Source organism: Plecotus auritus (genome assembly GCF_963455305.1).
Source record: "Plecotus auritus genome assembly, chromosome: 5".
NCBI lineage: Eukaryota > Metazoa > Chordata > Mammalia > Chiroptera > Vespertilionidae > Plecotus > Plecotus auritus.
This window is the reverse complement of record NC_137776.1, coordinates 41,812,005-41,838,830: the sequence shown is the minus strand read 5'-3', so window position 1 is coordinate 41,838,830 and position 26,826 is coordinate 41,812,005. Positions and strand designations below refer to the sequence as shown.

At 39.1% G+C, this 26,826-nt stretch overlaps 1 protein-coding gene across 2 annotated transcripts in view; it reads right to left on the bottom strand.

Moving 5' to 3' along the window:
• ZNF385B (zinc finger protein 385B) overlaps positions 1–26,826 on the bottom strand; it is a 367,474-nt gene that overhangs the window by 317,991 nt on the left and 22,657 nt on the right. The window lies entirely within an intron of this gene.

Below are 26,826 nucleotides of genomic sequence, written 5' to 3'. Positions count from 1 at the left end.
CATAATTAAAATGCCAAGGACTAAAGACAAAGAGAATCTTAAAAGCAGTAAGAGAAAAGCAGTTAGTTACCTACAAGGGAATGCCCATATGACTGTCAGCTGATTTCTCAACAGAAACTATGAAGGCCAGAAGGGAGTGTCAAGAAATATTCAGTGATGAACAGCAAGGACCTACAACCAAGATTACCCTACCCAGCAAAGCTATCATTTAGAATTGAAGGTCAGATAAAGAGCATCACAGACAAGAAAAAGCTAAAGGAGTTCATCACCACCAAACTAGTATTATATGAAACTAGAGGTCCGGTGAATGAAATTCATGCACAGAGTAGGCGGGTGTCCCTCAGCCCAGCCTGCACCCTCTACAATCTGGGACCCCTCGAGGGATGTCCGACTGCCCGTTTAGGCCTGATCCCTAAATGGGCAGTTGGACATCCCTCTCACAATCCAGGACTGCTAGCTCCCAACCACTCGCCTGCCTGCTGGCCTGATTGCCCCTAACTGCCCTCCCCTGCTAGCCTGATCGCCCCTACCTGCTCTACCCTGCCGGCCTGGTCACCCGTAACTGCCCTCTCCTGCCAGCCTGGTCACCCTCAACTAACCTCCCCTGCATGCCTGGTCCCCCCACAACTGCCCTCCCTTTCAGGCCTGGTCACCCCTAACTGCCCTCCCCTGCAGGTCTTGTCACCTCTAACTTCCCTCCCCTGCTGGCCTGGTCACCCCTAACTCCCCTCCCTTGCCAGCCTGGTCACCCCCAACTGCCCTCCCCTTCAGGCCCGGTCACCCCTAACTGCCCTCCCCTGCTGGCCTGGCCCCCCCAACTGCCCTCCTCTGCTGGCCATCTTGTGGTGGCCATCTTGTGTCCACATGGGGGCAGCCATCTTTGACCACATGGGGGCGGCCATCTTGTGTGTTGGAGTGATGGTCAATTTGCATATTACCTCTTTATTAGATAGGATGTTGAAGGGTATTCTTTAAGAGGAAGAAGAAAAAGATAAAAAATATGAACAAAATGGCAACAAATACATACCTATCAACAATTGAATCTAAAAATCGAAATAAATGAATAAGAAATATAATGAACATAATAAACTGGTGAATAAAATAGAGTCAGAGGCATAGAAATGAAACAGATTGATGATCTAAGAGGGAAGGGGGAGGGGGGTCAAAAGAGATTAAACAAAGATCTTAGGGAGGAGGGACCACCGGAGGTTGGCCGGCTGTGGGAGGTTGGCTATGGGAGCGCATTGACTACCAAGGAGCAGCTCCTGTGTTGAGAGTCTGACCCCTGGTGGTTAGTGAGCATCATAGCTACTGGCCAGTCATCTGGTCATCTGGTCGTAACCATCACTTAGGCTTAGATATAGATATAGATATAGATATAGATATAGATATAGATATAGATATATAGATATATAGATATATAGATATATAGATATATAGATGTAGATAGATATGCATTACCTGTGGACACAGACAATAGGGTGGTGAAGGCTTGGGGCAGGGCAGGAATCAGGTGGAAAAGGAGAATGGGGGGTGGGGAAGAGAGACATCTATAATAATCTCAACAGTAAAGATAAAGAAAAAGTCAGAAAGTAGGTTACAAAATAGTGAGAGAAAAAAAGAGCAACAGTTTAACTATGAATGTGCAGGCATTATTCTGTGTGTGTGTGTGTGTGTGTGTAAGAGAGAGAGAAAGAAGAGCATATAACAGGTAGGAAGAAATAGAGTACCTTTTCATGTCCCTGCATACTGCATAATGGGAATGTTTTGTAAAAAAATTATGAAAATACAGTTTTATTAAAATTTTCCTTTCCTACGTAAGAGACAGGTAACTCCAAATGTCTTAATTAAACACATACAAATTAAGTGTAAAAAATAGCCTATGATGATTTAGCAGCAGGATATGGAGATTCAGTCAGTTTAAGCATTCCACTTTATTAGTTATCAGAATGCTATTTTTCTTTCAGTTTAAAATAATCTGATATAAAGAACTATTTTTTCCTCCACTAAATGGCTCTTTAAATCAGTACTACAATTGATTAATGTCTCTTGATTAAACATCACCTAATTTTAACGTAGGGTTTAACAGACAAATAACTTCTGAATGTCACAGTTAAATCCCTTGCTAGTGTGTTAGTGTCATACATAAACAGGAAGTACACCCTTGCCAGAAATGTTCCAACTTTTCCAACTAACTACCGTAAAGAACTGACACAGTATATAGACACTTCAGGTCAGTTCACTCTGCCTTGCTCTCCAGAGCTGACTGGAGGGAGGTGTACCACGCAAAAATCAATGGAAAGGATACAAATGTTCTCATATTCGGTGCTAGCCCTAATTCTCATCAGATTTCATCAAACCCCAAGATAAATCTGGAGAAACATCAAACTCATCCAGGGGTGTGACTCTTCCCCACAGTTACACTTCCAAAGCCTCTTCATCAGATGAAAGGTAACGAAGGTGGGCTTTCTTTTTAGCACTCACTAATATCTTGGTGTGTTTTATGTCAGCATCTCATAGGTATGTGTGCATAAATATATGCATTTATAAATACACAATACAAACACAAATTTGCTCCACAATCTAACATCACCTTGTTTATTTTTTCTTAATGAAATAAAGTCTAGCTCTGAGTATCCTAAATCAAATAAAGTATAGCTTTGAATATCCTTTTGCCAATAGACAGTATTTGTTAGTTCACACTTCTTCCTGCCCTGGTCTTACAAGAGCACCAAGAAATGCAGCAAACTTTAGGGTGGGCTATGGCCTCAGTATTTGTGGTCACCACCAAGATACTCGTGTCTAAATCCCAAGGACAGGGCAAAAGTAGGTGGATCCACTCTCTCCATGCCTGTGGCAGACCCTGGAGTCTTTAAGTGCCCAGAATAGAGTGGTCTCCCTCATGACACTACCTACCCTGACAACACCTCCCCCTCTGCCGCATTACCCACATATCCTCCTTGGGAGTGAGGGTGGGCCCCTGCCAGTTTGCTTTCTACTTTACAACTCATGAGTTTAGGTGGGACCTTCCACTTCTTTCAAGTCTTGAAATCTCATTCTCTCTTGGGCAACCCAATTTAATGCTCACTCAGAAAATAAAACCCAAAGTTGCTCAGTTTTCTCCTTGGAGAGGGGAGTAAAATGTGAGATGCTCAGACTCCTAAAACAAACCTTGGCCTCTTAGTCAACAACAGCTGAGATTCTATTAATATACTTTTCCCCCCTGTGTTACATTCTTTCTGGACACTCTGTGATATGTGAATTGTACAATTTGCAGAATTAGACATATAAGAATTAGACATAGTACTTTGGGTATTTCCCCCAAAATGGTGTCTACAAGTCAAAAAAAATGTACTGTGAATATTTTTGAAAATGTAACTAGCATACTGTTAAAAATAAGTTTATCATATGTTTCCAGACTTTTCAAATGCCTTAGGATTGCATATGTGTGTGTGTGTGTATAGATATAGATATAGATATAGATATAGATATAGATATAGATATAGATATATTTATATATAACTTAAAATTTTCTACTGATATATTTTCCTGAGCTGTAAGAGCTTTTTAATAAAAATTTGATACTTTTCTATAATAGTTACTTAAAAATCTCCTTTCCAGTTAACTATGTGGCTTTGGTTTTGTTAATGAGAATTAACATGCAGAAGATTTCATCAAGATTTTCCAGTATATCTACATAAAGTTTCACAGGGTATTGGCATAACTCCTAATCTTTTCTGACTGTGGACATAGTCCTTTACTTATTCTTAAATGCATTTATTTTTTTTCTCTCTTTTTATTATTCCATTTACCAAAAGTTTATTTGTTTGATTTTAAACCAGTCTTAGAATCACCGATTCTATTGTTTTTCAGTTTACCAACATTAAATTCTGTTTAACCTTTATTATTATTTTATTCTTACTGCTTTAGTTCAGTTTATTGCTGTTATTCTGTTTCAAGATTTTATTCCTTCTAAATATCTAGAGTTGAATATTTCACTAATTTACTTTCAAATTTTGTTTTTACCAGTAAGTCCTCTTATTGTTATGAATTTATTTATAAATACATTTTGGCTGCAAAGCATAACTTTGATATGAAATTTTCTTCTTTATTTTCTTAAAAGCCTGTAGTTGTATTTTTTTATTTCCTTTTTGACCTGGAGAGGGGAGAATGTTTGCTTTTTCCCCTGAATATTCTAAGTTTGGAAATGAATTTTATGAATAGGGTCTCTAAGACATTAAAACCCTAATAATATCATTAGCTATTGATAAGTCTCCATGTATTACTGCATGTCTCTTTTACATATGGCTAGCCTAGAAACAACTGCAAAATTTCCTAGTTGTGCATTTCAGTCCAACCTATCAAAACCAATAGAAATTTTCAAATGGAACTATTAGAAACTTTTTCTACAAAACAGTTTTTCCTTTTTCTACTCAAAGCACTTATTGAAGGCAAGACTGTTAGTCTTTACAGGAAGTCCTTGCAGGGTGCTGCAACTGGTGAGTGGACACAAACTCCGGTTGTCAGAGCACCCTTCATCCTTCCTCCCTTTGGCACTCTGTCCCTCTCTTTCCGCCAAGCTACACCACTTTTAAAGTAGTAAGCACAAACTCAGTCACTTGAGGTCAATTAAGGTCCTTGTGACTAAAAGTCTTTAAAGCCATTTGTTATCAGAACTGCTCATGTTAATTACTTTAAATAATCTGTTAGACATTTGGGTTTCTTCCAACAAAGGAAGAATGGGGAGTTCAGGAGTTTGGGAACAGGGTAGGGGCTGCTGAGCAAATAAGGAAAGCCTCTAACTCAGAGTTCGGTTATTTTTACATTTTATATCCCTTGGTCAGAAACCACACATGAAACTAAATACAATACTCTTGTTAAATGACTTCTACTTCTCATGAGAAGACTTTAGTTTCACATGTGATCCTTTGGGCCTCTGGCAGAGATCAACAAGAGAGGCAGTTTTAAGATGCCATTCCTCATCTAGCCATTTTACTAAGATGCACTTTACCCAAGATGGCATAAATGACTACCTGTTTTCCCCTTGGTATGTGTCAGAGAAACCAGAGCTCACAGTTCAGCCTTGACTATAGTCCTCACAGATATGACTAATGATATATTCCAAGCAGAAGTCCCAAGAAAGCATCTTATCTTAATTCTTATTAACCTAATGAAATGGTATAGTTCATAATTCATTAATCTGACTGGAGTGACAAAATAGGCTACAAGAAGACTGCCTCTATCATGTCCAAAGAGACAAAGTTGAGATGGCTCATTAGTGATAACATGTGCTTAAAATTCACCATGTTCTGCTAAATAATACAAAGTTTCCTGTAAAAAAGAAAAAAGTAACAGCAACACACACATTACGTTCCTCCTTTTGAGGAAAATATTCACCTCCAAAGAAGCATAAAGAATTCGTTTTAAGTGATCAAAATTTTTGGTTTTCCATGAGAGAAAATTTTATACACAATGGATTTCTACAATATATATTACACTGAGGTAATGAACTAAATAAAAGTCTACTGAGCACAGTGATTTACAAAAGACCATGGGAAAGGGTGGATAAATAGGTGTTGTCCTTCTCCAGGTTCCTCAGGCCTTCTCTTCAAGGAGGATTGCCTATCACTCCCATTGACTACACACTGCCCAAGTGGGAGGCCATTCCACAGTTTACAGTTATTAAATTAATGGGCCTCTGTACATCCCTTTACTCACAACTAGCTTTTAACTGAAGGCAAACAGACTAACATGTAAAACCAATTTCTTCTGGTAACGTACTTTAAAGTTCAAGAATAACATGAGGTAATAATGATGAAAATTGTACACTCTGTCTGACTCAGTAGAATACTAATTGTCATCATCATCAGCAGCAGCAGCATGGACCTTGGTGTCAAGAGTGTTTGGCAAAGTCCTGCACTCATGGAGGGTGCCATTGCTAAGCCATGAAGGACATTTGTGTTCTCAATGCCATCCACATACTGAACCTAACTCCCCTAGACTTTTGAACTTCAATATGTAAGTAAGGCTGCATGTGAATACCATTTGGCTATAAAGGAAGGACAGAGTCAACCTAGATATCTCCCCTGAGAGTGAAAAGCCAAAGATCCCAGACCAGTAAGCCTTAAAAAATTAAATCATTGGAATACCTTTTCCATTCTAATAGATTACTCCCTTGCACACAAAAATGAACACACCAAAACAGGAATTCTAGGTTTATGGCAGTAAGCCATCAATTGCATGTAAGGTCTTGGATCGTGTAAAATTTTTTTGAAAAGGGGGCTATGAAGATATTAAAGTTCTGCTTATAAATATATAAGCTTGGAGGTTATGAGGGGAGAAAAAGGATTTCAGCACATGTATGGAAATTCTTTCCTACAGATGGTCTCTCCATTTGAGAAGTTAAAAAAAATAGCAATTCAAATATCTAATACTCGAGAACTCAAAAATTCATAATGAGTTAAAAGATAACTTTGCACTGGTCATATAAGCTTAGCCAAAGAAATATTCCAATTTACTAACCTTGATTACATAAGTGAGATAAAGCAGTTGAGGTAAGGAGAGAGGGAGATCCACTCTTCTGCCTGGATCTTGTCCCCACACATCAAGTTCTTCAGTTATAATCAAATATTGGCTAGAGTTGCCATGCTCTATTACACAGGTGCAGTGCAAACGCCTCACAAAAAAAGAAGGTGAATTTTCATTATAAATAAAAAGATGAAGATGCTTGCTATGACTAGACACATTTGCTTTTACATCTAGCTAGCTCTTCCAGGCCAACCAAGAACACAAAGCTGAGTGCATTTTTAACTACTTCTTAGCTTTTTGTCAAAGTTTGTTTCACTTGCAGTTGTGTCTGTAACATTTTCCTTAACCCTCCTTTCTCTTTGTTCCCATTGTTTCTCTTTGTACAGAGCATCCTGACTTGGATAGTTTTTCTTGCATTTTTATGGCTCATCCTGTCTCCACTTCCCTAACCCAACACCCAGGCTCAAAGACCTTCCTATATCAGTCACAGAAATAGCACATCATTTACCTTCTCACATAATGATTCTCAAATATTTGCAAATCAAATGGTTTGCAATTATTTTTAAATCTTGTATTAGACTCGGAAATTTTTGGTTTCAAGTAACTGAAACTCCAACTCAAAGGCTTGAGCAATAAAAGTTATTAATACAACTTATTGCAATAAAAGTTATTTTTTTAGAAAAAGACAAGAAGGGTTATTTGTTCATATAACCAAAAACACCAGTGACAGAATTTGGCTTAATCCAGTAGCTGAACAATGTCACCAAGACTATCTTTATACCCACCCTCTGACCTTAGGTATTATATTCACCTTCAGGATTGTTTTGATCTCAGATGATCTGCAGTACCTCCTAAGGCTACGGCTTCAATTGCTTTCAGTAGGAAAGTCATAGTCTGTTTCCCTAGTAGCTCTATTAAAATGCCAGTATTGTCTAGCAGGGATGGGGAACGTCCAGCCCACGGGCCATATAAGGCCCTGCCAAGACAACCACAGACAGGACTCAAAATTCAATAAATTTATGAGCTTTTTTCATAGCAATACAAATTTATGTTAAGTAAATTATATTAAATGACTAATGTTATAAATATCCAAATGGTCCTTAGCAGAAAAAAGGTTCCCTATCCCTGGGCTAGTGGTACACATCAGGATCACGTGACCATCACTCAAATGTATGGCTGTGGCTAAGGGGATGGGAAGCAACGACTGCTTAAACTCATCAAGGACCTTTTGGAAATGATGTTTGTTAATCAAACTTCACAGGTGGGAAATTTGAGACACTGCATTCGAAAGAGAGAAAGGATGCTCTGGAGTCAACCAACAAACATTGACTACAAAACTAAATCCTGAACGCATATTGGGCTGCGATTCTTCTGCACTTTCTATTCCTTATAATATCCCACACAGAATACTGTAACATTCTCTAAACCACAGGTACAGTATGAATGGTGGTATTAGTAATGCACAAACATACAGAGAATAAATGCTGGATAAATGCTTGCTAGATCAATACATTTGGGAATCACAAAATGAGAAGAAAATAAAATTTATGAATCATGTTTAAAGAAACCTGTCATTTAAAAAAGTCTTGGTGACCACAGGCCCATGTTTTGCTTTTCTTATTATTGTTTTTTCTCTTCCAAAGCACCATACATTTAGAATCACACATGGAAAGGACATTTGTTTTTCTAATATTTTCATTGTGATTTTATAACTTTATTGGAAGATAAAAATATGATTTTTACATAGGGTGGCCTTTTGTCCCTGAATAACTGTCAATAGTATTCACTTTCACTCTCAGGAAAGTCCTGCTTTGGGCAATAAATTACTGTTCATTCTAATCTTAAATAAATGTCAAACATTTATATTACATTCTGAAAGAAATGTGAGATAAGAAAACTATCTTATCAAATAAAATTAAACAGGCATACTCTTCATGTGGGTAAAAAAATGTTCATTTTATCATGCTGTAAGAAATATAGTCTCACTTCTAACGTCCGAGAGAAAACTCATTTGAAACCGCAGCTGTTGTGCTTTAGGGATGTGGATTAAAACTCATCATTATCCTTCTGTTAATACTCTTCCCTGGACCAATCAGGGGTTGAATGGTGTTTACAGGCCTTGCACACCAAGCTGACTTGAATGGCCTTTGTATTGTATGTAATACAATCAGATTATGTCTAATCCAAATGCAGTGTGTCCTTTATAGGACAGACAAATCCTAATCCCCAGTTTACAACAGCAAAGCCAGTCCAGTTTCTGATGGCTACTATTTGTTTCCTTATAAAAAAAAAAAAAAGTGACAAAAATTAAAATGAATTTTAAATTCACTCAGTCTAAATTTATTGTAAAAATAAGTATTTGGGGGTTTTGAGCTGTGGTTAAAGCACATTTTGATAGCCTAATTTACGTTATTACAAAACACAATGTTTTTCCTTCTAAAGAACACAGATTAACAAAATAAACTATCCCCACTATTGTAGAAGAATGCAGTCAAGCTGAAAAAACATCTCATTTCCTGTTTTCTAAATTACTTGAAAGTTTATCTTGAAGCTCAGATTATGCAGTTAGCTTCCCTTATACTTTATCAGTTACACCTTTAACTTTATCAGGTAAATCTTTTAAAGCAGAAGACCCCACAAGATGACTCACCAAACCATTCTAAAATGAGCCTTTTTGCCTTTTGCCATGCCATAAAACTGTTGTCGAGTCCTGCTTCACCCTGAACCTTTGAGATTAAGTGCCTTTTTCAAGTACATGAGGGGGTGAAGTACAGGTGGAGACAATAACTCCTTAGCTCATGGCTTTCACCATCTGGCAAACCCCGACTTTCACCTCCTTTACTGCCATCCCCTTCCTCTAAGGACCCTAGAATTCACTGTTAGCCCTAATGACACCTTCTCCCTCAGCTCTGCAGGCTTCAGGGAGACAATTTTGGGATCCTCCTTTTTAAATGTTACATGGTCTCTGTCAGCCACATGACATGGAAATGAGAGTCTAATACTAGAAAAGAATGGGTAGACAAAAAGCATTATTGAAGAAAAAGAAAAAAAAATTATCCAAAATGTAGCTACCACCCTCCACACCACAGCGTCTGGGGTATGGAACTGACAAACAGAAATGGAATTCAATGTTTAAAGGAATAAGGGAGAAATTTTTCTAAAGGCATTAGGAAGGAAAAGAGTATTTCCACAAAGACCGATTGTGCACTATTTCTTAAAACAACTCTATAAAGCTACAAATAAAACAACAGCAAAACAGGCAAGGGTTTCGAAGCACTCATGGGTTTTCTTCAGGGATGGATGTGGAAGGCAGGCTTGTTAAGAAGAAGGAAAAGATGACATTTCAACTCTAACTTGATGATTGATTTCATTCCTGTTAAAAAAATAATAATAAAAAAAAAACTCTGACCCGACTTTCCCCAGCCCCATCCATCTCTATAAAGCAAAGAGCTATTGATAGCTTTGCTGAAAAGCAAAAATATTCCTGAGAGGTGCTTTTAGAGTATTTAACACCCTCTCTTAAAGCAGGGGGTCAGTAGCAAACTATTTCCCCACAGTACACACAATTGATCTATATCTATAATGAATGTATGTTTTTAAAATCTGTTTTGTAAATTATTCACAATAAAATTCTTACCTAGATTCCTCTCACTGCCTAGCACCTACCCACAAAATACATACTAAAAATAAATATCAACTGCTCTTGCATCTATAAATAACGTAACAAGAAAGCTAAATTCAACACTAAAAATTCATAAGGCATACACCCAAGACAACTTTAGCTGACTTCTGGCTTGTGTATCAATTCAAAACATTCAATTCCTTCATCCATTCGGTCTTTATTAAGTTCCCACCATGTTCTAATCTAAGTGCTACAGTAGACAGAAGACAAATTGGAAACTTGCCTTACCTGGAGTGATGTTAAAATCTAACAGACGTACAATTATTTTAGGGGACATAATGATGTAATGCATTATCAGAGCTGATAAATTCTTTAAGCTGCCCTTAATTTACTAAGAGCCCACTGTGTACCACACACTGTGTTAAGCACTAGGGATGCTGTAGTCAACGTGAGTAAATAGGGTGGGAGTGCGAGGAAGAAGGAAGGCACAAGGAACGGCAAGAGCAAACACTTGCAGGTGTGGAGAGAGTGTTACCAGAACTGCAAGCAGCTGGGTACTTTGGAGAGAGAAAGCATGAGAAGAGGGGTTGGGGAGAGGGGTAAATAGAGATTCAGGGAGAGTCTAGGTCAGAGTGGTCCTTATATGCTTCCTCCTAAAATTAGATCTCTATGCTGTACACAAGGGTAAGTCACTTAAGACTGAAGAAAGGACCTCTCTTCCACTATTTCAAATATTTAATAGCTAATTTCATAACATCACATGTACCATTTTAAGGAAATGATGGTTTAGTGGGAAATTAGTGCTTTGCATTTATATACGTAAATATAAATGATGATTTGTTTGAAATATGTAACTTTGATATGCAAAAGATAATAATTCACAGTGTTAATATTAAATATTCTTTCAAAATAGACTAAACATATATGTTAAAATCAGAATTGCCTCACATTTCCTTCCCCCCTCCATTATTAACTGCTACCGATTAAATGCTGCCTTCATTGAGGCTGAGTTGGACGCACACATTGCCTTTCTTGTAGCATGTTATTAAAATATAACATACATACATACAAGCAAAAGTCGTTAGGTTAAAATATATGTAACCAGCATTAAAGCAAGAAATGGAATTATTTTTTTTAAGTTTATTTAATCAAGCTACCAACTCCCAGAAGTCTCTCCAGGCCCCTGTAATCATTTCCTGCCTCAAGGGTAGAAAATGTTTTTAAACTTCTTAAAAGTGGAATTGTTCAGTGTTTATTTTTTGTGAGTTTTGTCTATGTTGTGTGCATTCATAAATCATTCATTTTCATTTCTCTGTAGTATTCTATTGTATGACTATATCACAATTCATTTATCCAGTTTACTGTAAATTGACATTTGAATATTTTCCAGTTGTGGTTATTAAAAATTATGCTGCTATGAACATCTTGCATTTTGGGGACATAGGTATACATACTTGTGGAACTGAGGGGCCTGCCTTATTTAGTATTGTTCATTTGTTTGTAACATTAATACTTTGAAACACAGAGTAAATATAAGATAGGGATAGGTATGAAACCAAAGAAGAATATAAGAGGTAAAAATACAAAGAACAGCTGGACCGAAATGTAAACGCTACTTATTATTTATTAATTCTTTCACCCTGAGCCCATCATATCACATATCATTTAGGGAGGAAACTCTTTATTTAAAGTATAACATGATATATAACTGGAACTCGTGAACACAAACAGCAGTGTGGTGGTTGCCAGAGGGAAAGGGGTAGGGGGAGAAGGAGGCCCAAATATATGGTGACAGGAGAAGATTTGACTTTGGGTGGTGGGCACACAGTGCAATATACAGATCTTGTAACATAGAAACCCACTCCTGAAACCTATATGTTCATGTTGACCAATGTCACCCCAATACATTTATTTTAAAAATAAAGTATAACATGGACTCATTTCTGCTTTGTAGCTTGATTAAATAAACTTAAAAAAAAATAAATCCTTTACTCAATTTTATCTTTTAGATCATTTGCTTCAACATTAAACAATCATTCAGTGAGTGGCTACATTACTGCTAAAAAGGATGTGCCAAGGGGACCTAAAAAGAAACATTTAGAGAAGAAATGACTCTTGGTTTTCATGAAGGTTGAGAGTTTGAAAAATAGAAACAACTTCAAGAAAAACTATATATAACCTTTCCTTTAAACAGGCCTACAAAACCAAATCACAGGCAACGGTATTTCTGAAAATATTTCACGAGACGTGCATGATTTGAAATATATGGGCTTTATGGATTGCCTGGGCTCTGTGCCTGGATATTTTCCCAGAGATCATCTCATGTTTTTATTCCTAGGATCAATAGTGTCAGCAGATGTGAAGGCTTGTTAGCCAAGTACAGGGATTTAAAAAGAAAGAAAGGGGTGGAGGTAAGAAAGAGGGAGGGAAGAAGGGAGGAAGGGAGACAGATAAACAGAGAAGGAAGGGAGGGAAGAAGGGAGAGTGAGAATTAGGGAGGGAGGGAAGAAGGGAGAGAGGGACTCAAGCATTTTAAAAATCCCCCAAACAGTAACTCAAAGGATAGGACAGATAAAAAATAAATTATAAGAGTGGAAGTGTTTGAACAATAACTACACAGAACATTTTACTGAATGACTAGGTTTTAGTTAAGAAATACAACCAGCTCTAAAGCATACACACCATTCCATATCTTTCCAAGTCATTCTAAAATATAATAAAAAATGAAATGTGAAAATGTTTCTGATAAACAATTCCATAAACTTGGTAATATTTCTCCACATAGCTGAAGACACTTTGTTTGCTGAAAAAGTATTAAATACTCTCTCAGGTCTTCAGTGGTTAAAATATCTTCTTGTAAATGTCTTCAGGAACACAGTCATACATCACTTAATGGTGGGATAATGCTCTGAGAAATGTGTTGTCAGGGTGATTTTGTCCTTGTGCTAACATCATAGAGTGCACTAAGATGGAATAGCCTGCTACACACCTCTGCTATATGGAATAGCCTATTGCTCCCAAGCTATATACCAGTACAGATGTTACTGTACTGAATACTGTAGGCAATTTTAACCCAATGATAAGTATTTGGTTTTATAAACATGTCAAAACACAGAAAATATGGTATAAACGATAAAAAATGCTACACCCGTGCAGAGCACTTACCATGAATGGAGTTTGCAAGACTTGAAGTTGCTGTGGATGAGTTGGCGAGTGAGTGGTGAGTGAATATGAAGGCTAAGAGGTTACTGTGCGCTACTGTAGACTTTATAAAACCTGTGCACTTAGGCTACACTTAATTTATAAAACAAGAGATTAAACCAAGCACAAGAGAAATGATGCAATCAAAAGATGCCATAAACATGAGATGAATGAGGTTGCTGCCAGCATAACATAGAATACTTTTTACAGCACTTTTCTTAATGAATAGAAAAAAGTACACTGCAAAATCACTATAAAAGTGTAGTATAGTAAATACAGAAACCAGTAATATAATCATTTGTCATCTTCAAGTATTATGTAGTGCACATAATTGTATGTGCTATATTGCTATACTACCGGCAGCATAAGCAGGCTGCTTTACACCAGCATCACCACAAATATGTGAGTGATGTGTTGTGCTAGAATGTCATAACGGCAATATCACTACAGCTACAATGTCACTAAGCAATAGCAAGTTTTCAGCTTCATTATACATAGTATTACTAGTGGCCCAGTGCATGAAATTTGTGCACAGAGGGGCGGTTCCCTCAACCCAGCCTGCACCCTCTCCAATCAGGGACCCCTTGGGGGATGACCAACTGCCAGTTTAGACCAGATCTCTGTGGGATTGGATCTAAACTGGCAGTCAGACATCCCTCTCGCAAGCTAGGACCTCTGGCTCCTAACTGCTCACCTGCCTGCCTGCCTGATCACCCCTAACCTCTCTGCCTGCCTGCCTGATTGCCCCTAACTGCCTCTGCCTGCCTACCTGATTGCCCCTAACTGCCTTCCCCTGCCAGCCTGATCACTCCCCCAACTGCTCTCCCCTGCTGACCTGATCTCGCCCCCAACTGCCTCTGCCTGCCTGATCACCCCTAACTGCCCTTCCCTGCCAACCTGATCTCGCCCCCAACTGCCCTCCCCTGCCAGCCTGATCTTGCCCCCAACTGCCCTCCCCTGCAGGCCTGATCTCGTCCCCAACTGCCCTCCTCTGCTGGCCAATTTGGTTCTGATTGGTCAGTTTCTATGCCAGTCAGCACCAAAAGCTCCGCCTCATAGGCAGCCATTGGCTCCTCACACTTCACCCAAATTTGGTTCTGATTGGTCATTTTCTATGCCAGTTAGCATCAAAAGCTCCGCCTCCTAGGCAGCCATTGGCTCCTCACAGTTGACCCAGATTTGGTTCTGACTGGTCAGTTTCTATGCCAGTCAGCATCAAAAGCTCCACTTCCTAGGCAGCCATTGGCTCCTCACACTTCACCCAGATTTGGTTCTGATTGGTCAGTTTCTATTTCAGTCAGCATCTCTGGGCCTATCAACGGGGCCTGATCAGAAAGGCAGGGCTGATCAGCAGCCCTGGTGGAGGCCTGGAGAGAAATGGAGGCCCTGGAGAGCGGCAAGTGCTGATCAACAGCTGCCATACAGGCTACAGATCAGACCCTGATTCTCTCTTTATGCCTCTCTCTGGGTCTGATTCACAGCCCCCTCAGCAGTCAGTGCTGGGTCACCATGCCTGCAGCCACAGCAGTCAGTGCTGGGTGCCGGGGCAACCCAGCGCTGACTGTAGGACTGATTTCCGGTTGGTCGAGCCTCTGGTCATGACGGACCCAGGGTTTTTGTATATTAGGATGGTGCCACCATAGTATAAGTGGTCCATCATGGACTGAAACATCATTATGCAGCACATGACTTAATGTTAATTCACTTATCAGGGAAAAATTAAATAAACAAACAACTGGACATCCACATACAAAAAAAAAATAATCTAGATGCTAAGATTACACCTTTCAGAAAAGTTAACTCTAAATGGATCATGGACATAAATGCAGAACACAAAACTATAAAACTTCTAGAAGATAACAGGAAAAAATCTCATTGATCTTGGATTGGGCCATAAGTTTTAGATACAATGCCAAAAGTATAATCTATAAAAAAAATTTTTGATAAGTGAAACTTCATTGAAATTTTAAAATTCTGCTTTGTGAAGACATGTTTAAGAGAATGAAAATGTAAGACTGGGAGAAAATATTTTCAAAACACATATCTGATAAGAGAACTTGTGTCTAAAATATACAATGAACTCTCAAACTCAAGAATAAGAAAAAAACACCTGAATTAAAAAAGGGCAAAAGATCTGATTAGACACCTCACCAAAGATTTACAGATGTGAAATTAGCATGAAAAGATGCTTAATACCATATGTCACTAAAGACATGCAAATGAGGAAACAAAGATACATTAGTATATACCTAAGAGAATGTCTAAAACACTGACAATGCCAAATGCTGGTGAGAATGTGGAACAACAACCTTCATTCACTGCTGATAGGAATGTACAGCTACTTTGGAAGACAGGCAGATTTTTAGAAAACTAAACATAGTGTTACCATAGGATCCAGCAATCACTATCCCAGGTATTTACCCAAATAAGCTAAGAACTTATTTCCAGACAAAAACCTACACACTTATGATTATAGTGGCTTTATTCATAACTGCCAAAACTTGGAAGCAACCAAGATGGCCTTCCAGAGGTGAATGGATAAAGAAATGGTGTTACATAATGAAATATTATTCAGCAAACCAAGATGGCGGCATAGGTAAACACCTAAACTGCTGCCTCGCACAACAATTTCAAAACTACAACTAAAAGACAGAACGGACACCATCCAGAACCACAGGAAAGCTGGCTGAGTGAAAATTCTACAACTAGAAGGAAAGAGAAAAGCTCACAGAGAATTGGAGGTACGGCAAAGGGGCTTTGTGCGCGCAGAGAGGAAGGGCGGCTGAGAGCCTGGCTGACTTTCTCTGGCAGATGGGGGAAGGAAGCCTCCGACCGCACTGAACCCCAGTTCTGACTGCACTAAACCCCAGTTCCGGGCGAACCCCCGGGGACCCACGCTCTTACGGGGGGAGTCTGGACTCTCGGGCGGAGACTCAAGCTGGGAAGGGCAGAAGTCTGAAGGCGCACGCGGGCCAGTGCGCACAAAGGCTGCGGAGGTTGCCACAGGCTTTCCCTAGTGGAAGGGAGTCAGAGGATTCTGACTGCACTGAGCCCCAGTTCTGACTGCAGTGAACCCCAGTTCCAGGCGAGCCCCTGGGGACCCACGCTCTTGTGGGGGGAGTCTGGACTCTCGGGCGGAGACTCGGGAGCCGGGGAAGGCGGAGGACTGAAAGCGCACATGCGCGCAAGGGCAAGGCTGACAGGAAGCCAAGACTGAGACTCCACCCCATCCAAGCTGAGCACAGAGGCTATTGCAATTTGGCAAGTCTAATCCTATAAGGCTGTCTCCAGCACCGAACCTCTCCCAGCATAGACACAGCTGACCCTTACAGCCAACTGGCCCGGAGGTCAATTCTTCCCAGTGATACCAACAACAATAAAGACTTAATTACAACAAGGCTGTACACACAGTCCACAAAGGGGTGCACCAAGAGTGTCCACCTCAGGTTAACTGGGGAAGCAGACCCACTGGGCCATATTGGAAACCTAGCACAAATATCTACCTTACCAACTCAGGGAATCAGTGAAAATGCGGGGTCAAGAATCAGATCACAAACGAAAGAAATGGAGGAAAACAAACGACTGGATATAGAATTCAAAACCACGGTTATAAGACTTTTTAAGAATATCCTAGAAAAGGCCGATAAATATAACGAGACCCTCGAAGATATGAAAAAGGACCAACTAGAAATTAAACATACACTGACTGAAATAAAAAATATTATACAGAGACCCAAAAACAGAATAGAGGAACACAAGAATCAAGTCAAAGAATTGAAATACAAAGAAGCAAAAAACACTCAACCGAAAAAGCAAAAAGCAAAAAAAAAAATCCAAAAAGTTGAAGATAATGTAAGAAGATTCTGGGACAACTTCAAGCGTACCAACATCAGAATTATGGGGGTGCCAGAAGAAGAGAGAGAGCAAGATACTGAAAACCTATTGGAAGAAATAATGACCGAAAACTTCCCCCACCTGGTGAAAGAAATAGACTTACAAGTCCAGGAAGCCCACAGAACCCCAAACAAAAGGAATCCAAAGAGGACCACACCAAGACACATCATAATTAAAATGCCAAGAGCAAAAGACAAAGAGAGAATATTAAAAGCAGCAAGAGAAAAGCAGTTAATTACCTACAAGGGAGCACCCATACGACTGTCAGCTGACTTCTCAACAGAAACTATGCAGGCCAGACGGGAGTGGCAAGAAATTTTCAATGTGATGAATAGCAAGAACCTACAACCAAGATTACTCTACCCAGCAAAGCTATCATTCAGAATTGAAGGGCAGATAAAGAGCTTCACAGATAAGAAAAAGCTGAAGGAGTTCATCACCACCAAACCAGTATTATATGAAATGCTGAAAGGTATTCTTAAAGAAGAGGAAGAAGAAAAAAGTAAAGAGAAAAATTATGAACAACAAATACATATCTATCAACAAGCGAACCTAAAAATCAAGTGAATTAAAAACCCGAGGAACAGAATAATCTGGTGAATATAATAGAATCAGGGGCATAGAAAGGGAGTGGACTGATAATTCTCAGGGGGAAAAGGGTATGGGGGGTTCATGAAGAGAATGGACAAAAATCATACACCTATGGATGAGGACAGTGGGGTAAGGGCAGAAGGTGGGGTGGGAAATGGGTGGAGGGGAGCTATGGGGGGAAAAAGGAGAAATAATTGTAATAATCTGAATAAAGATTTATTTAAAAAAAAAGAGAAATATTATTCAGCAATAAAAAGAAATAAGCTATCAAGCCACAAAAAGACGTGGAGGAACCTTAAATGCACATTGCTAAGTGAAAGACAATCTGCAAAGCCATATACTATATGATGCCAACTATATGACATTCTGAAGAAGATTACTGGTTCCCAGTGGTGGGGGAAGGAAGGCAGAGATAAATAGGCACCGCATAGGGGATTTTTAGGACAGTGAAATTATGTTGCATGACACTGTGTAATGGTGGATAACAATATGCATTTGGCAAAACTCATAGTACAGTACAACACAAAGAGTGGACCCTAATGTAAACTATGGACTTCTGTTAACAGTAATGTATCAATATTGGTTCATCATCTGTAATTAACGTACCACACCAATGCAAGATGTTAACAATAGGGGAAACTGAGGAGGAGGAGTATAGGACTTTCTGTACTTTCTCCTCAAATTTTTATATAAACCTAAAACTTATCTAAAAATTAAAATATATTAATTTAAAAATTATATAAACTGATTTTTATTTTCAGGCAGTTAAAATATCTGAAAACATTCAATTCTACTCATGAAATGGAAAACAAGAGAAATTGTACTTAAACCCTGAACTAAAGATGCCTAGCCTATGCGGACTTCCTTCTCCAGACAGCATCAGTTACTGTGCATTTACACAGTGCCAGGCACTCTGTTACAGATTTGTATGCATTAGCTAAATCAATCCACACATAACCTCATGGGGCATATACTGTTATCCTTGTTTTTCAAATAAGGAGAAAGGAACTTTCCCAACTCACATAGCTAGTAATTGGTAAGCAGGCAGACTGACCCCACCATGCACCCTTAACCCAGTGCTACACTGCATTTTACTGCAAAGTGGAGATTCAATAAAATTACATGAACATCTCCCAAGGATTCCAAATGTATCAGATTAGATTACTTTAAAAAATAGGTAAAAATGGGCTTATCATCTAAATTATGTTTTATTTTAAAAAAATATCTGTGACCTCCATATGCTACTTGGCTATCCTTGCATGAAATGAAAGTAAAACCTCTAATTTTCCAGAAGTAGAAATGCTTGCAAGCAGATACCAATGCTCTTATGACCCACAAGTTTGATCAAATGCTCTTTCCAAGAGAAAAAAGAGAGGTGAGTTTTGGTGTAGCAGGTAATAAGCACAAGGGCCAAGGTCCAAAGCCCCTGTTATGGCTCAAGCTCTGCCTCTTCTGTGCCAAGCATGGCTGTCTCTTGGGACCTGAACTTAAAAAGATGGAGAGATAAAACCTCTGAGGACCTTCTAGTTCTCGGATTCGTGCATTTTGGAACTTGGAGATTATTAATTCTGTGACAGAGAAAAATAACTCAGTCATAAGGCATTAACAAATTATGATAGGGCGTGGAGTTTCAATTTAGGCAAAACTGCCTTGGTGTAATGACCAGCCGTGGGCTTGAAGTTCTGAGGCAGAGCCTCTTGCAATAGACAAGTCTCTGGGTTGTTGAACAATTAATTAATTAAACTGTGTTAGTGTTAGGAAAATGAGTTCTAGTTGGTATCTTGGTATCTGAATAACCAAGGCTCTATGCAAAACTGAAAAATAATAAAAATCTGGCCTAGTGCTGTGTTTACAAAGGAATCTCCCTCCTCCTACGGAGGCCTGCGGAGGCTGCCTGCTCCCTCACTTCCCTCCTTCACTGGGCTTGCATCCCAGGATGTTCCTTGAGGTTGCCTCTGTGCTACAAAATATTCACCTCTTTGAAAAGTGCAGTCTCATTGCAGCTCCTCCAGGATTTAGAGAAAGCAAACAGATTGAAATTAATCAGGCTACAGTATAAATGGCTGAAAGAAGCTTAACCCTTCCAGGGTCAGTATTTGCATTTTCAAAATGTTAATATACATACACTTTTCAAAAGTGGAATCTGGGTTAAGTAAGAGGAAGTTTTGTGGGCTTTTAAATTTTTTGATTAGTCTTTCGGAAAGGAAAGAACATGGTTCTAGGACATCCTGCCTTTTACTCACTGCACCTTAGCCTACCAAATCAGAAACACAAAAACAGACACTAAGCGCTATTCACCATAGCTAAGATCTGGAAACAGCCCAAGTGTGCATCAGTAGATGAGTGGATAAAAAAGCTGTGGTACATTTACACCATGGAATACTACGCAGCTATTAAAAAAAGAGGGATCTCTTACCTTTTGAGATAGCATAGAGGGACCTGGAGAGTACAATGCTAAGCAAAATAAACCAGTTAGAGAAAGGCAAGTATCACATGATCTCACTTATATGTGGAATCAAATGAACAAAATAAACTGAGGAACAAAATAGATCCAGAGACACAGAAGCATGGAACAAACTGACAAATCCCAGAGGGAAGGGGGGAGGGGGGGAGAGGAGAGAATAACCAAAGAACTTATATGCATATATGCATAATCCATGAACACAGACAAGAGTGTGGTGAAGGCCTGGGTGGGGCAGGAACTGGATGGAGGGGGGCAATGGGGGATATTGGGGTGCATCTGTAATACCCTCAAAATAAAGATAAATAAAAAATATTTTTAAAAGAAGTGCAGACAGATCTTGAAGTTAATTTGTTTGTTGTTGGCATTGATGTAACAATTATAAAATTTGGGAAAGGAATTATTGTAGCTACAAATGAGTAAATATGAACATATTGTTGTTGTTGGGACCCAGGGTTTTTCCTTTGTGGGAGAAGGAAAATACAGATACAGATGAGGGAAGGAGAAAAAGAATGTTGTGGCGTGAATTAGAATTTGAGGTATCCTTAAGAACCTATTTGTGTGTGTATTTATTTACTAACTCTGTCCACTGAATGGCTCTAGAAGCAATGATACCACCAACTGAAAACAATGATACCCTGTTAGCAATAAACACATCCAGTTCCAAGATATTGGTTTCTAAATAACATCCCCACTAAAAGAAACCAGGACATTTTGGGGAAATTGCTGATTTCTGGTTTGGAGAAGGCAAAGTGCAAAGGAAGCCTGAAGCCTCTTGTTATGATGAAAAGAAGAAAGGTGCTCAAAATCTGACTGGAAAGGTCTGCTTGTGGGAGCTCGTACTAATTAAATTTGTGACAATTATTGTTTTGAAATGTATAATGAGAGGAATAGATTATAACATAATGCATTTTTAAAAGTTCCTTGAGTCCACACTGATTTTTTTAAAGTGGGAGAGAAAAGAGACATTTTATTTACAAAAGTAAGACAGCTAATGAGTATAGAAAAAAAAAAGAGAAGTAGAAAGTCATCATTTTCACAACCATCATAGCAATAACTGATTCTAGAAAGATGCATCTGTGGATGCTAATATCATTAAGTGAAAGGCTACTAGGAAACAAGATAGTCACAGAATCTCAAAGTATCTCTCCACAGATTATTTATTGATTGCAAAAGGAAAAAAATACCTTTATAATGGGGAAATTTGGCAGATACACCTTTGCCAGTGATCAAGTTTAATGTCATCATAACATCCTGAGCCACCTGATATCATGCACTATGAAGGACAGCATCACCTATGGAGCCTTCTTGCCAAATATATTTAACCCAAATCTAATCGAGAGGAAACATCAGACAAATCCAAACCCTCAATTCTGCAGAACAATTGGCTTATACTCCTTGGAAATATCAATATCATAAAAAACGGAGAAGGCTAAGGGACTGTTCTGAGTTAGAGGAGACAAAAGACATATGATCATCAAAAAATCAGCTATAAAGGACATGATTGGGACAATTTTGGAAATTTCAATACAGAGAGTATTATGTTGAAAATTTCCTGAGTGTGTGAAATGCAATGATGTCTACAAGAACCTGAAATGCTTTAGCAAAACAGAACAAAACCAAGTATCCTATATAATAAAATGGTAATATGCAAATTGACTGAATGGCGGAACGACTGGTCACTATGACACGCACTGACCACCAGGGGGCAGATGCTCAATGCAGGAGCTGCCCCCTGTGGTCAGTGTGCTCCCACAGGGGGAGCGCCACTCAGCCAGAAGCCAGGCTTACGGCTGGTGAGCGCAGTGGCACTGGCAGGAGCCTCTCCCACCTCCGTGGCAGTGCTAAGGATGTCTGACTGCCAGCTTAGGCCCGCTGCCCATCGGACATCCCCCGAGGGCTCCCAGACTGCGAGAGGGCGAGAGGACATAGGCCAGGCTGAGGGACCCAAATCTAATCAAGAGGAAACATAAGACAAATCCAAACCTTCAATTCTGCAGAACAATTGGCTTATATGAATTTCGTGCACTGGGCCTCTAGTGTATATATATAAAGAAGAGAGATAAAACAAAGTTGACAAATTATTATCAATCAGTGACTCTACATGAATGGTTTCATAACTTTTCTGTGTATTTGAATTAAAAAAAAAAAAGTTAGGGAAGGATGGGAACCCTGAGGTAATATGATACTATTATATGTGTGTTGGCTCCATAACTTTGTACTCCATATTCTTTAGGTGGGGCCTGGACCTAATGAGGTACACGTAAATTAACAGGTGCACCACAGTGCCTCGGGGAGGCTGGTGGAGGTGCAGGCTGCGAGAACCCCAGCACAGGTCTTTGGAATGTGGCACTTGACGGAACACTGTCCCTTCCTTGCTGTGGCCTTCAGCGCCCTGCACTACCTGCCCCTCTCACTCTCAATCCCTTCCTCTCTGCCTTATACATTATTGCCTCATCCCCACTTTCCTCTCTCTATTTCTCAGGTCCATCAAGGTCCTTCCTCCTTGGACTTTGTGTTCTCTGTGCCCTTTGCTCAGGAAGCTCAGCCTCCAGACCCTCCTATTTCTCAGCATTCCGATCTGGTGGGTCTTGGCCCAGGGGTCCCCTCCATCTGGGTATCCTTCCCTGACACCAGCTCTACAGCAGCCCGCCATTCCCCACATGCGCTCTCAGAGCACCCTGTTAAAAATTGTTTTTCAGGCACTCACCCCATGGCACAAGTTAGAAATGATCATATTTAAGCATTTATTTATTGGTGTTTTATCTGTCCTCCCAGAGGGGGCCTTGTCTCTCTTGGTCACTGCTGTAACCCAGTGACTCGATCAATACCTAATGTACTCCATAAACACTTATGGACCTAATGGACTGATGGTGCTAAACCACTGCAAAGCTCTGCAGATTAAATGCTGTATTGCTTCCCCCACAATATTTGCATTTAGAGCAATAAAATAAAAATGCAAAATAAGAGAATTTCAGCCCATAGCCTTTTGTATTTCTTTTAAAAGACTATTTCAAGATACCGGAATCAATTCTTTCGTTTCCTAATGAAACAGAAGCATCTTTGCAAACAATCACAAATCATAGCAAACTGGACCTTCCTGTCCTTGTACCGGGGGATATAACTGCTGTTCTGCTTGCCCCCGGAGCTCCAGTCACCAGCCGGAGGAAAGCATTCAACAATCGGAGGTGGGAAACAATTCTGCCTTTCCACTTCATTAAATCATATATCTTTTTTACAAGTGAGCCACCAGGCTATAAATCATGTCAGACAGAATGAGAGCTAATTAAAGGGTCAGCTGAGCATATCATTTTGAATTCCTAGGCACCCAAAAACTGAGATTGCCAGTAACTGTGATAAAACCCAGAACCATTTGCTAACTAATAAAGCAAGGACTTTCAAGCTGCCAGCTTGCTAAGCCATGTTTTCACACGTAAAAGAATCTATATAGAATACAATTCTTATGTGGTAATGAAATTTTAGTCATTTATCCCAGGGTGCTCCATTAAAATATACTCAGATTTTATTTTATTTTATCTTTGGTAAGGATTACAAAGTCAAAAAAAATACCAGTGGATTGTGTTACATTCCAGACTGAAGTTCACTCCTGAGATAGGAAATATTATTGTTTTTAACGGTATTTAGATAGCATCTTTCTTCCAAAGTACATCCAGGGAAAGCAGGTTAGTAGAAAGAAATTTCACTCGTCAGGAGGGAAAACGAAAATGGAGTTAGACCAAGATGGCCAAGGTCACTAAACAAGTCAGTAACTGTTCTGAGAGCAGAACCTGGAGACAGCTGACTCACTGTGGTTTCCCCTCTTCCAAATACGCTGCTTCATTTAGAAGGCATTTTGAGGATATTCAAGTTTATGTATTTTATATTTGCATTCCTGACAACAAAGAGCTTCCACATTAGGAAAAAAAACTGACTATCTTACTTAGACACTATAATAAATATCGAAAGTATTTATTTTCCTTCTTTTAAAGATCTTTATAGTTATAAATGAAAGCTTGAGATCTAACACAATGAAATAGCACAGTCAGATATAAATACTAGATTATAGTTTTTAAAAAGAAAGATACTTTCTATCATTCCTGTAATTTAATAACTTAAAAAATAAGGTGCATTTTCAGAGGTTTTGCATTGTGATTAGAATTTTACCAACTTTAATACTACTTCAGAATCACAGCTGAAATTTCAAATGTTAAATACACCCACAGGGTATGTATTAATTCTTTAAAAATATAAATCTCCAATATGTCCTGTTCAAGTCCTAGGGTAGAAAAGAATGTTTCTCTCTGTGAATACAGAGGTGAACAAGGTGAGAATTAGTGAGTTATACATATCAAGTTTCCAAAGCTATGCCTGTTTTTAAAGCCTCTTTCCAACATGACACACATTTCTCTCTGTGTCCAAGTATAGGAGGTGCAAAAAAAAAAAAAAAAAAAAAAAAACAAGACAAAACAGAAAAAACCCCAACCAACCAAGCAAACAAAAAAGAGCTTCAGCACTACATATAGCATTCAAGAGATTTCTTGGGTCTTTCCTAATCCTATGTCTCGAACATGAACTACTGATCACAACAATGACACTTCAGTATATGCGAAACCAGAAAAACTACACAGGAAATCCTGTCTGTACAACAGATCTGTCTTTTTATCCCTCATACCAAAATCTTCATGCACACGGAGTGCCTCACTTGTGATGACATGTAAAGTGTGGTTAATTTTGTTTGCTACTCTTCATCCTAATATCACTGCTATAATATATAGGCCATCATCCCCTCTGCAGCTCCAAAGAAAACGCTTACTGTATTGTCATTTCCAAAAGAAGATTCCTTAGGAAAAGGAAAGCACAGGGATATAAACCTATATATAGATAAATATATAAATAACTATATGGCTAAATCTACAAGCAAAAAATAACAAATGAGAACACTGGAAACGTCACGCTATCTCTGGTCTGCTCTATTTGAGTACTCTTCACTCTGCCTTAAAAGAGAATCAGTAATTTTATTTTACATGGCTAGAATGCTGGAATCATAGAAATGAAATTAAGTTATATAAAACTACCTTTAAAATATGTTTTTTCACCTAAAAATAGTATGAACCAATAATAAATAGACTAAGAGCTAAATATCAGTTATTATTGTAAAAAATAAAATAACAAATGGCATGTTGCTGTCCCTTTCAAAAGTCAACACTGAAGTCCTTAACTATCTAGAGGAGAAAAACTATCAAGATTTGGCATTCCTACCTGGATTCTTTCAGATAACCCTTCCCCTGAAAAAGATTCATGCCTGAATATATAAGACAACTCCTGAGCTATAGTCAGCTAATATCCTCTTACTTATACTTTAAAATTCTTTGGAGACATATTAAAGAACAGCTTCAAACACTCTAGTCACTGAACCATCCCATAATTCCTGGGTCTGTTGCTCCCATTTAACCTCCCAACACACCTAACCCCATGGACCTTACCAGAGATAACTGTATGCAGATGAAGTCCTTCCCATCACCCAAACCAACTCAGAGCTCACACCCATTAATTTTCATGGAAAATCATTAGTCAATGAAATGGAAAAATTTCCAGCCAATGGATCACAAAATAAAATGGCCTTTCTTGACCAGTGAATAAATATCCTTATGCACAACTACTTTTAAATTGAATATTCAATTTTAGGGTACCATTTGAAATGATGTGAGGTAAAACACAAAAGTGGACATCTTGTGACATGTCCCTGTGTAATTCAATTCTTTATCATGTAAATCTTTACCATTCACAGACATTCAAAAATCAAGTGTTTCAGATGGCTAACTTATATCAGTCTGGGTCCCAGTGAGAAAGAAGTGCACCATTCAGATTGGGAATATTAGAAGAGGGTTTATGTTTAAAGGATTATTTATACACATATAGTCAGGGTATACAGGAGCCACAAGGATACTCAGGAACCAGGGGTTAGAGCAGAGGAGAGAGCAGTTACTGAACCTGGAAAGGAGACAAGACCATGGAAGAGGCCACCTTGAGAGGAGCAGTGACCAGCAGGGGACACAGCCAGTCTACAGTGCCCTTCTAGAGGGAATTGGGGGATATATACTCTGATCTCCCTCTCCTGCCTTCGTCCTATCTCCTGTCAGCATTTTCCATTAACCAAAACCAACTACAAGGCAGAGGCCAAGGGATTCTTTAGATTCAGTCCATGCAGGTCAGCCTTCCAGAGCAGGGAACTGATGAACAAGGGTGAGAGTGGATCTAGGGGAGGCAAACAAAAGATATCCATATGGACAGAGACAGACCACACACACTCCCATTCTAAGATTAAATTACAGACATATTTATAAATCCTAGAGAATAAAGGCATTCACACAATGCAGGAATAGATGCAAGTTCCCTAGAGCAGCCTGTCTTGTCTCCCAGAGTCCCTAAAAGGCACAGAAGCACAAAAGCACTGGCAGTGCAAGGCAACATCTCATTGAGTAAGAGTTGCTCATTCTGGCAACACAAAGTTAAATCCATATTCAGGAAG